This window comes from Pagrus pagrus (genome assembly GCF_965226575.1).
Source record: "Pagrus pagrus genome assembly, chromosome: 2".
NCBI classification, from domain to species: Eukaryota; Metazoa; Chordata; class Actinopteri; order Spariformes; family Sparidae; genus Pagrus; species Pagrus pagrus.
Window position 1 is genome coordinate 8863648 of NC_140186.1, and position 12208 is coordinate 8875855.

Sequence of the window (12208 nt, forward strand, 5' to 3'; positions counted from 1 at the left end):
CGTACCTCTCACAGTAGGTCTAAACAAATGTACACGTTGTGGCTGCTTTCATATGGACTACAACATGCACTTTACTAATAGATCCATATTGGCATTAATCATAACACTCTAACTGTTTACAAACATTTCCTTTAAGCCATGACCTCATGTCCTGTTAGCGGTCCCTCTGCCATCTGGTGACCCCGTGGTTTAATCTTTCTCGCGTGACACAGTCGGTCAGAAAATAGCTGGTTTATTTGTTTGGATTGAGCTGTGGGATGCTGTGCAGCGCTGCAGTTTTTGCGGTGAAACGGAGAACAAATCCTCCTCTTTAATAATCCATGTTGAGATCAAAGGAAGAAATGGCAGTCGTGTTTTTATAGAGACGCTTCTCTCACTGTAAAAAAACGCTGCTCTTTTTTCTCCAGCTGCCTTTTTCCGGTGATGTTCCTATGTTGTGTCTAGAAACTCTCTGTGGACTGTTAGGTCTTATATTGGCAGAAAAATACTGCCCGTGCACGACTGACAGCGGAAGATTTTTGACCTCAAAACAATCCTCCGCCAAACACACGATATGGAAGAACAGTGTGGATCATAAATGCCTGCAGCTAAAAGAGGGAGCCTCGGGGATCATCGACAAGCTGTCACCAAAATACGATGGAACAAGAAGGATTTTACACCAATTACATAGAGTACCTGCTATAACCGGATGGATAGCGCTGGATCTATGGGAATCAGTCATCAAATCCACAGACATTTGTTCTAATTTTAAGACAAAGAAGAAGAGAGGAGGACAGTTTTTGCTTGAGTGAAGCACAAGTGTCCTTATTAAAACTGCAGTGTCAGCGCTGTCAAATTTTATGTCAAGTTTAACTCACTTTTTCAAACCCAAATGTTCCGATCCATTTTCTTTCAATTCATTAAAAGGCCAGAGTAATGGCAGCATGATTCACTCCTACAAAAAGCCAGATTTTTTATCTCACACACATCTTCACACACTTTATTTTAGAGTACACCAATAAAATTTAATCGTATCATCATTTGTATTAATTTGGGCAAAAAAACTAGAAATTAGACAATCATTAGTTTTTAAAAAACTGGTTTAACATAAAAATGTCAACAGTTAACATTCATGTATCTCTTTCCTCCCTCCCTCCAAAATATACTGAAATAAACCTGAAAAAAGAGCTTAAAATTGAGAATTATTTGACAATCTGTTACTTACTTCTTGTGTTACTAACACCCCAGAAAAATGTCACTTTCTTTCTCCGAGGTCAAAACTGCAGGCGCAGCACATGCATGGGTGACTGTCTACTTCAGAGCTGCTTCACAGCTGACTGCAGAGGCCTCAGTGTCTCAGAGGCTGATGGTGAATCACTTACAGTTTAATTGGTGTATACCACCTGAAATGTATGGCCTCACACTACTGACTTTATTATAGGGCATAACAGTATCCCCACATGCAGCAGTGACCCACCATCAACACCCACAAATCTGTGTAATTTTTCACAACTCAAATTAAAAATATTATAAACATTTAGGGTTACGATGGTCAGCGGATATTAACCGCTCCATGGAAACGATGACTATGAAAGACTAAGTCATCTACAACAGTCAGACTATTTCTCAGTTACTTGCATTTCTTCACTTGTGCTTGTGGTTTTTATCCAAATCCATGTACTTCCTACACGTATGATGAGAAAGCTAAAGCTGGGAATCAAAAAAACATTTAAAGAAAATAGGGAATAAAAAACATACTCGATCTTTTGTTCAAACAGATGAAAATACTCACTTACTTTGAGTATGGCAGAGGGAAGTAATTTGATGTTTACCTTAGCTACGATTGAAGGTTTTAGCATTAGCATGTTGTCAAAAAGAGAACGGGCCCTGTCCAGGATGAGCTGCCCTACTCTGCCACTGATTGGCTTACCCTGATATTCTTACCCAACCAATCACACTCCTCTTGCTTAAACCCAACCAACCAAAACAATGACGAGAACTGGCCATTCAGATACGGCGGGTCATTACTTTGACCTCCTGGGAAAATGATTTTGCTTCCTCCCATCCATATTTTGATGTAATGCTGTGTTTAATCTCCAGCTGCTGTGCATTGTTGAACTCCTGGGTCAGCCAGCCGACCATCTTCTTAATGATAGTCCAAAGACAAATAATTACTTCAAGAGGACTGAGTCCAACAGCTGGACGCTCAACGTACCACAATGAAGTTATTTAATCTTTTATCAGAACAAGTCAAAATGGCCCTGTGGGAAACATCTGGGCCACACGGAAGCTCAGTGTTTAACCCTGTGGCCTCAGCGATGGTCAGGGTTGGATTACCAGTCTCGTTCGTGGTGATCTTCGACAGTAGTGCGGGGATCGGGACAAAGGTTTCATTAGTTTAAGACACACCTTCAAACAGGTAGCCCAGTTGTGGTGGAAAAAAATTCTCTATAGCTTTTGCCTCCTCCTCCTCCTCCTCCTCCTCCTCCTCTCTCATCATTCAGGCTCTTTTCTGCTGGCCCACGGGCCCCTGGGAACATCTCTCTCTCCTGGCTCCCTCTGCCTCATTATTGACGGATCTGGATCATCATACCCTGGGCTCAGATGAATCATTGCTCTCTTCTGTTTTTTGGCCTGTCCTCTTCCAGGTCACCACTGCGGAGTGGAGGTCGTATGACTCGGGCAACACTTGGCGATGCCTCGGCCTGCTCAGGCGTCCCACTGGATCCACACACTTCACATATAAATTACAATTCAATGATTTTGTTGTTTTGTTCTGTACATACAACATCTATTGCATGTCTGTCCATCCTGGGAGAGGGACTCGAGGGTCTAAGGGCTATATTAGTGTATTTTAAAATAAAGTGCGACCCTGTGATTTATTTGGTCAGCATTCCTTTTTTGTGTCCTAACGATGTGATGATTAGAGGACGGCTGTGGACCGGAGTGGCAGAGCTCTCGCAGAATTGCCAATTGGGAGCGCCTGCTGCTGACCACATGAACACACACACACACACACACACACACACACACACACACACACACTCATACACACAAATACAATGATCCAAGAGAGAAGAGAGAGGCAATGTGAGTGTGTGTGACAGAGAGAGAGAGGGTAAGAAAGAAGGCGAGAGAACATCAATCTTGCCCAACATGATTTGCTGAGTGGATGAAAGCACTCCATCTGTCTTATGCTGTTTATTGAAGGAAAATTGGTTGAATTTAGCACAGTTGTTCCACAAACAGCGAGAAAAAAAAAAGATTAGGAGATGTCCTTGTCCACACCTGTGGTTGGACAAGGTATTTCAACCTGAGCAAATAAAAAAAAACCAAAAACCTTGGATATTAGACTTTATAGATTATTACCTCGAATGTGTCTGTGAGTGTTTGGACAGCGGCGCATTTTCTTTTGTTTTTGTTCACATAACAACAAGGTTAAAGTGCTGACTCTCAGCTTTAAAGCACAAGTAAGTAATGTATTTTAGAAGCGTTGTTGTTACATTTGTTTAAATTCTCCTTACATCCCAACAGCATCAATGAATCAAATGCTCAGACTAAAATGAAAAAATAATAAAGAAGGAAAAAAATCCGGTATCGTTGTTTGGTGCATACCTGTAACAAGTCCATCAATCATTTCCTCTGGCCTGAATGAAATGATTGGACGGCCTACCTGCCAGTCTGGCTCGGCCGTCGAGCCGTCACACAAGAATTGCAGAGAGTGCAGCCAACATTTCCCAATACTATCATGCAGTACTAACAATAACCATTATCGATGTCCATTATTATGTTTGGTGTTTCCTTAGATGTGACTGGGTCATGAAGTTGTTGGATACCAGCCCAGTCAACCAGATATAATGTGAGGTTTTTATGCCTTAACCTAAGCAGACCATAGGCACAGTGTTGTGACATGAGACAAATAGAAAATTAAACCTAAACAGATAGCAACAAGACACATTAAGTTTTACTTGGGTTGTGGATACAGCTCGTGGATGATTCTGTGCTCCTCTTGGGGCAGTGGGCAGTAAGCAGGCCTGAAGGTCGGTGGTGGGAATATTAAATTTAATATTTTCAAAACATTGCTAACTTTTGATGGTTTTTCCAACCTTACCAACCTCATTTTAAATTGGATCGGGGGGTTTCACAAAGTACTTTTCATACATAGTCCTTGGTTTTTTGACCAGCACAGCAGGACAATGACAAGGTTGTGCCTGCCCTTTTGCTAAACAATTTCCAATACTGTCTTTTCATATGGTTTTGTGAAACAAACCGGATCGGGTTAACAACGTTCACCCAATACAAGTCTCTTAAATGAAAGTGGGAAAAGTCAGCAACCTCATTTCAACTGTTGTTGCTCTTTATTCATTTCAGATCCAGAAAAAAACATCAGTCCAAATACTTACAGACTGAGCTGTAAAATTGTTGACACACAGCAACCAACCCCAGCACACTTAAATTACTTTTAGTCAAGACTGGAAGTCTAAAGAGCAATTGGTACATTTTTGCCTTCTCTTTGTGAAAGTTAATAAGTCAGCATGTAAGTGAGGTCACAGTGTCCAAATCAGTCTTACTGAACTTATTGGAGTCTGCTGTGTCAGCACACTTAGACGAATTAACAAGACAAAGGTTGTGCCCTGCCAAGCTAACAGGCCGCAGGCAGCTCTCAGGATAAATACATTTGCTGCAAATTATATTTAATTCCTTGAACGTAAAATATTAAAAGGTGCAATATCTAAGAACTGGCAACCTGTTGAAGTCATACAACAAACACTGGGTAGCATATCGCCAGAATAACCGCTAACAGTAGCTGCCGTTAGCTCAGTTCGCCGTGCAGCTAGCAGTCCAAAGTGGGATGCTAAACACAGCAAGACGATACACAGACATCATAACATCAGTTATTCCTCCACATTCTGTTGATACGTTTAGTGAAGTCTTGAATGTTTTCAACCAAAACTATTTTAGAAAAAGTGGCACAGCTGCCTTTTTTTTTTTTTTGCTTGATAAATGACTTTAACACACAATCAAATATCAAACTTTTGTTGAATACATTTTCTAATTGACGTACTGCCTAATGGTTTCATCACTGATGTTCATCTTGAATCCTCGCCAGGGACAAAAAAGCCACTACTGATGATGATAATCAAGGATGATGATGATTATTCTCATTAAAATAATTGATAATTAAAAGCTTAAAGTCTACCACTCACTCGTGTGCTGTCTGTCAATAAAGCTGTGAACTACTTGCCGTGGTCAGAACGCCCACGATTAGCAGCATAATTACAGGTTAATAACCCTGCATTTTGTTTTGCAGCAGCTTCTTTGAAAAAAAACGGAGGACAGCTTTCTGCGAGGAGTCAGCCCAAGTGATCACAGACACAACACATGTTTGGCAGCTGGATTTCTCTTCCTGCTTCACTCTGCTGGGATTTTGCCGCGGCCAAGTTTCTCTCTGCTCGGCTCCTTTGTGTAGTTTCTGCTGCTTAAGCATGTTTACACTGCAGCAGACATGGCGGTGACTGGTTGCGTTCATGACGAGCACAGACTTGGCTTTTAATTCCTCCTGGCGTAATTTAACGCACTGCTTCAGACAGCAGGACCAGAACGACTAGCCACACTGTCAGTCAGCCTGACGGAGGAAGTTGTATCTTTTTTTTTTTTTTTGCCTGGCTTCATCGTTTTGCAGGATATGTGACAGCACTCATCTTTGGTTGTTAGTTAAAATGAGGAAGGGATGTCATAAAGCTCATAGCAGGTGGCAGCCAGCCAAAGTCCCAGCAGAGTGAAATGTAGAGGTGTGACACTGCCTCTCTTGCTGGAAAAGAGAAAAAAAAAGGAGTTTACAATGACATCAGGCAGCTTTAACATCACTGCCTCTTTTCTAGTAAACAGAGTGAGCTGAACCACATTAAACTCAACTTCAGTACACATCGGGAATATTAATTACAGTCTGTGCACGCCAGATTTCCGCTGCTGTTTCTCGTCACAAATCTCAACACTTAAAGGCACTGTGATGATTTTCTGACCACTAGTGGTGCTAGAGAGCAACTTTCTGGTGTGTGGCTCCTCAGACAGATGTGACACAAATTTCTGCAGGCTGTGGTATGAAATTGTGTAGATGTGGATGTCTGGCTTTAGAGGTAATAAAGATTACATTTGAAGAAATATGAATCTTCAATAACGGATAAGTTCAGACCCAAAAATGAGATTCTGAGACTCTCAGGTGAAAATTTCTGGAGCTTCGGGGCAAAACAGCATGGCAGCATTCTCCTCAACAACTGAAGAAGACGGGGACTTTTTTTTAAAGAAAGTAACCTACTTTGGCTAAAAATCAATACGGTGTTGTTCGAGGTTTGAGAGAGGGTGATGAGGAAAAAACGGGGCACAGACAGACTGTGCAAAGTTCAATTTCGTTACCACTAACACTACATATGATACCTTACGGTTATATTGCTCTGAATCATATTGTTTTTCTTGTGGCTTGGTAGCAAATGTTCTATTGGGAGGGTTGGTATTGGTTGTTGCTGGGATCATCAGATATAGCCGGTAGCCATGGCAGTGCCCTGCTGCTGTTGCTCATTCGAAATACAGAGTAACAACAACTCTGGGCAGCAGACAAAGCTGCAGGAGCTCCCTGTCTGAAAGCACCTTGAGGCTGACACTGCTTATACTCTCAAACTTGGCTGCATGCATGTTTTGCAGTCACTATCCCTGGTATGGGTGGTCGAATTTTAATACGCTACATCCATTTCCTCCCAGAGAAGAATAAAGATATTAATGCACTTAGGTTTCGTCTGATCTCCTGCTCATAATGTCCTCGAGTAAACAGCTACTACTCTTCCAGTAGTCCAAGCCCCCGCCGTGCCATACCTCCGGGTCAAGTATTAAGTAGACATCAGAGGAGGAGCCGCTCCGGACTAACATGGCTACATGTGTGCCTCTCTGCCTGCAGGGGAAACACTCAGTCCACTAACATCAGTCTTTACTGGACACATCGGAGCACAGAGCAGCTGGAGGCACTAAGACGGAGCAGCGGCCGGAGCAAAGCCAAATAACTTCAGGGGAAAGGCATTTATCTTAGTCTTATTTCTTGCATTACTTTCCTTTTGTTTTTAAAGTCTTTTTTCTTTTACCTATTTTATATGTATAATTTTTGGGGGATGTTAAAGTAAGAGAAATGATCACTACCTCACACATCCACTATTTCCTGCCCACCGTTGTATGGTAACATCAAGGTCCAGCTCAGTCTTCAGGATAAAATATGGGCTGTTAACAATTCTGGAAAACACGTCCACGTCCACATTCACATGACCTTATACATGTCATACTGACCTGATGGTCAGTGGTTAGCACTGTTGCCTCACAGCAGGAAGGTCCTGGGTTCAAATCCTGCTGGGGCAAGACCTACAGTAGAGTTTGCATGTTCTCCCTGTGCTTGCGTGGGTTTCTTCAGTGTGAACTGTGCTTAACCTAACCAACCTATATACAACGAACAAAAGATGCAACATTGAGAAATATAACGTTTTAGCATATGTACGATTTGCCAGCATTCAGTCTGGCGATTGGGTTGCGAGGTGATGACAAATAACCCGAGTCTGTCCTCATGAGGAAAAACAACCATATAGGTTGAACTGAAGTTACGCCACGTGCATAACGTAACATAGGTTACCTTGACGATGGCCTTGTACCTGTGTCGCTGTTAAGCTGAACCAGTCATGTTGTAATATGTCATTTTGGGAGATGCCGAGAATCTACCTATTCAGTCATTTATGTATGAGTGTGTGTTAAATGATCCATACATGAATATATAAACATGAGCCTCGTGATACTGACTCAATGATATCACTGCTGCTAACATTGCTGCTGAACATAACTGGAAAACTGAAGCTATATTCAGCTTCAGATCCCTTTCAACCTATTTTTCAAGCTTGAAAATGTATCTCAGACAGCCAGTTGCAGGTTGGTCGGCCAAAATGAGCTTTAGACAGCAACCGTTTTTCTAAATTCAGTCTGAAGAAATACTTCCTGCCACAGATTTAACCGTGGAAGCAGCTTTTTTCTGGTCGAATTCGAAATAAAACTTGAAGGAGGTGTCAGAGGTGACAGTGAGACTTACAGTGTCTCTGATCCAGGAGGAGGTTAAGTGGGATGAATCTAAATCACTGCCTGCATTCATGTCCAACCGTATGATGGCATTTGTTACTGAGGTTTTGGTAATACGATTGGTTCGGCGTGTAGGCATGTTTCTGTGTGTGTGTGTTTGCAGTAAACGGGTGTTTTGTTCTGGTTCCAGCAGCAGCTCCGGGACTCCAGGCAGAGGCTCATGCACACTGGGGAAAAGTCATTTGATGGATTCCCAGCCCTCCCAGGAATAACAAAGCCCTTTTTTCTCCTCACATCATTGAGCCTATTTTGGTCTTTATTTGGAGATGAAAATAATGACATGCAGCAGATTTATTTACTCAATATCCATCTTTAATAGCCTGTCCGCCTTGTCCTTCTATTCCAATGAAAAATAGAGTGCTTGACCCATGATTTTGTGCGATTTTGTGCTGCACTGGCAGGCGCACAAACAAACAAATGGGCTTTTATTTCAGTTATATTGGCCACTTATCTGAACACAAAGATAACACAATGTGAGTCAATAGGCGCACTGATTCCTCTGTCTTAATTACAGAGCTCCATTAGGAGCCAGAATGATCCTCAACAAAAGTCTTCAAAGAGCAGAATGCAAATGAATGTAGAGACTAAGGGAGAGGAAATGGTGTTATTATAGTGGAGAGGAACGAATGCTGAGATTATGAGAGCTTTACTCGTCCGGGCCTCAAACTGCGTTTGTGAGAAAGGCTTCTCTGACGACAAGACTCACAGTGTAGCTCCATGTCCTTGCATTCATTTCCATAGCTATCTGCAATACTTCACAGAGAGGGGGGTGAGCTCTCCTCTTAGCCAAACACAGGAGCTTCATGCTCCTGCATAATTCACTGTCGTGTGCAGTAATCCACAGGGAAGCTGGAGAGTAACCGCAGAGCTTTTACTGGTTGGAAAGGCTGGTAGATTTAGGGTCATGTGTCACTAATGACTGAGAGAATGAACAGGGAGCGACGTTTCTCTGATTGGTGAAAACCAACTCTGTAATTTACAATGCAAATTACATTAATTCATGACCTGAATTGAATTCCTGATGATAGAGAGTGTGTAAGACGATATATCCTCATGATGAATAAAGAAATCAGCTTGTATTCTTATATAAAATGTGCATTATTCCTGCTTAAACTGTGTAAATGCGACTTAGTAGGTATATAAAGCAAGACTTAAGATGGATTTATACTTATACGATGAGGGATTATGCCATAGCTGACGTGCATCTCCTCAAAGTCTTACTATACATCAGGGCTACAGAGACATCTCTTGTGGACTGCAAGAACTATGATTACGACATGATGCCATATTGTGAGGCTATACCGAAGTGCAGTGGTGCTATGAGCTGAATGCTACGTCAACATGTCGACATGCTCACACTGACAATGCTAACACAGCGATATTCAACAGGTAGTGTCTGTATACAGCAGTCGAAACAGTGCAAATAAAGGCTGATGGGAAATTCGGCAAAAAAGTCAACAGATCACCACAATATATTATAATTAATTCTTCTTCTTTCTAATTTCATGGGAATTTTAATGAATATTTATCAAAATATTTTAATCTAGACCACTGACCTACCAATATTTAACATTTCCATCCATGGAGCCATGCAGACGGACCAAATATATCCAACCACGTCCAAATCTTGCCAGATTTATAGACATTTGATGCGCTTTGCACCTAAAGTTCATGTTTCTTTATTACAAGCCAACAGCTGCCACAACCGATTGTTAGTGTAGCGTACTTAGTTGGGTCTGGGTGAGTCTTTAAAGCTAATAAAGAAAGTAGTTTTTATTCTGCATCTTTTACACAATAGAGTTTTGTAGGACAGCACAGCTGGATGCACAAATGAAGTGTTATTGTCTGTTTCACCTCTTCTTTCATCAGCTCCTCTTCTCTGCAAGCTGAGGTGTCAAGTCAGAGTTTACACTAACTAGAGCGTCAGTAAGATGAAAATAATGTTGGATTTAAAATTCCTCTAAGTGTGTGTTTTCCTCACCTTCAGACAACCTCAAAAGTGAAAACAGCTGTGAGTAACATGTGCTATCACAAGCTGGGAGAGTGAAAAGTGGAACACACGACCCGCTTGTTTATATATTTGTTTATATATTTGTTTATTTACACCCTCTGGCTGTCTGACAGCTGACATGTGAGTACCGCCTCATTTTGCTGGTGTGTATGGTCCGTGGACGTGGACTCTTGTTAAGGCGGGTGATAAATCCCAATACAGCTCCTTTTTAAAAAACAAGCCATTTTCAGCTTTTTAGCTGTCACATGCATAGTCCTTTTGGGAATTTGTTAGCACATATGTCATCAATCCAAGGGATCAAAAACAAAAACCAAAAGTAGGGTGACAGTTTGTCTACTGGGTCTGCCATGTTGTAATTATGGACTGAATGCATTAAAGATATATCCGTGAGGCGTGCAATTTTGCAAAATATTACAAATTTGGCACAGATCTCAGCGGAAGAAATTGAACGTTTTTTCATTGGCAGCATTAGAAAATGTGCTTTTTTTTTTTAAAGGAGGAACATATTGCAGTGCGCTGACACAATTTTGCTCACACACAGTCAAACAAAGGAAGTAACCTATCGAGACTCCGCTGTCTGAGGAGGATCATTATTTCTTTTGGTTTGAACTCTATGTAAACTCTGTGACTCACACTCCCTCGCATTCACTCCAATTTTCCACCCTCTGTCTCTCACTTACACACACAAACACACACTCTCCATCACACGTACGTGCTCACCACATCTGTACTCACGTCCGTGGTGTGTGTGTGCGCATGTGTGTGTGTGTGTGTTTGTGACTAGACAGCGTAGACTCCAGTGTTCACAGAACGATACAAATCGGAGATTCCTCGCGTCTAGCTGTGTGGGTGATGAGCGTTCAGCTCGAACCAACTGCTCCTCTCCTCCCGTTCTTACAGTGTGTGCCCTTCTCTCTTCTTCCATGTGTTAGTCTGTCATTTCCTCTGCCTGGTCCCTGCAGGAGTCAGGCTGTCTGCTCCTTAAATAGGCTTGACCTCAGTGCAGACTCTGGGGCTGCTTCAGTCTTTAACTCTGCACATGCTTCTCCGTATACATTAGTGTGCGGTGGTTTCTATGGGGGTGGGTGATTTTCTCTGCCTGTAGCCACACTTACTGGAGCTGCGGGTTGAGTAGCTTTTTATGCCTCCTGAATGTTAAATTTTTAATTTCAAATCAGTTCTTCTCCATACGCTGTCAGTCGCTTGCTCTAAATGCTCATGTTGTATTCAATCATGAGTTCAGAGACAATGGAGGTTCACGCCGAACAACAAATCCACTTCATAACATCGCTCTCACACACCAGGGAAATTTTAATAATGCATAATGGATACAGAAGAATAACAGAAACACATAAATAATAATAAAAATGGTAATGGCATGAAAACAAACCCAAGCCCTGTCAGGGACTAGTCCTTGAATACAAGTGCTGATTTTTCATCACAAGCAGTAATGCCCCAAGAGACACTACAGAGAGAGAGAGATCAGCATGTAAAGACATACATACCAGCACATCTATTAGTAATGACAGTGGCTCCGATGTTGGGTGGTTATGCTTTTTTTGAATGATAGCAATCTTGTGTGTCTGAATCTGTGCAGCGCATGTGTAATCCATGACATGTCAATCTGAATCAACTGCTGCTCATTCTTTTGCAAAGCACCCTGAAGAGCAGCCATTGTTGTGGCTCGGTGAGCCTGTGGCTGGGCTGGCAGTAGTGAAGTCCTTGGGGACTGCTGACGGCTTAACAACCGGTCAGTACAGGGTGTGGACTGGTAGATGCCATGGTGTCCTTGGCATGTACCTATCAGCTGTGCACTCGAGATGTAACCATTTGTGTAAAACATGGTTGTTGGTGGTTTGCTAAGATAGCCTATCTTTCTGTGTGTATTTTTGTGTGTACACATGTTTTATATAGTAACATTCAAACGGCTCTTTGAGGAAGCCCACTCCAGGTGCACCGTTCCATGAAAACAATGGTTTCTTCTTCTTCTTCTTGGCCAGTCACCTAATATCTGCTGCTCACATCAATCCAACAGTACAGCGACACACCTTGTTAGCC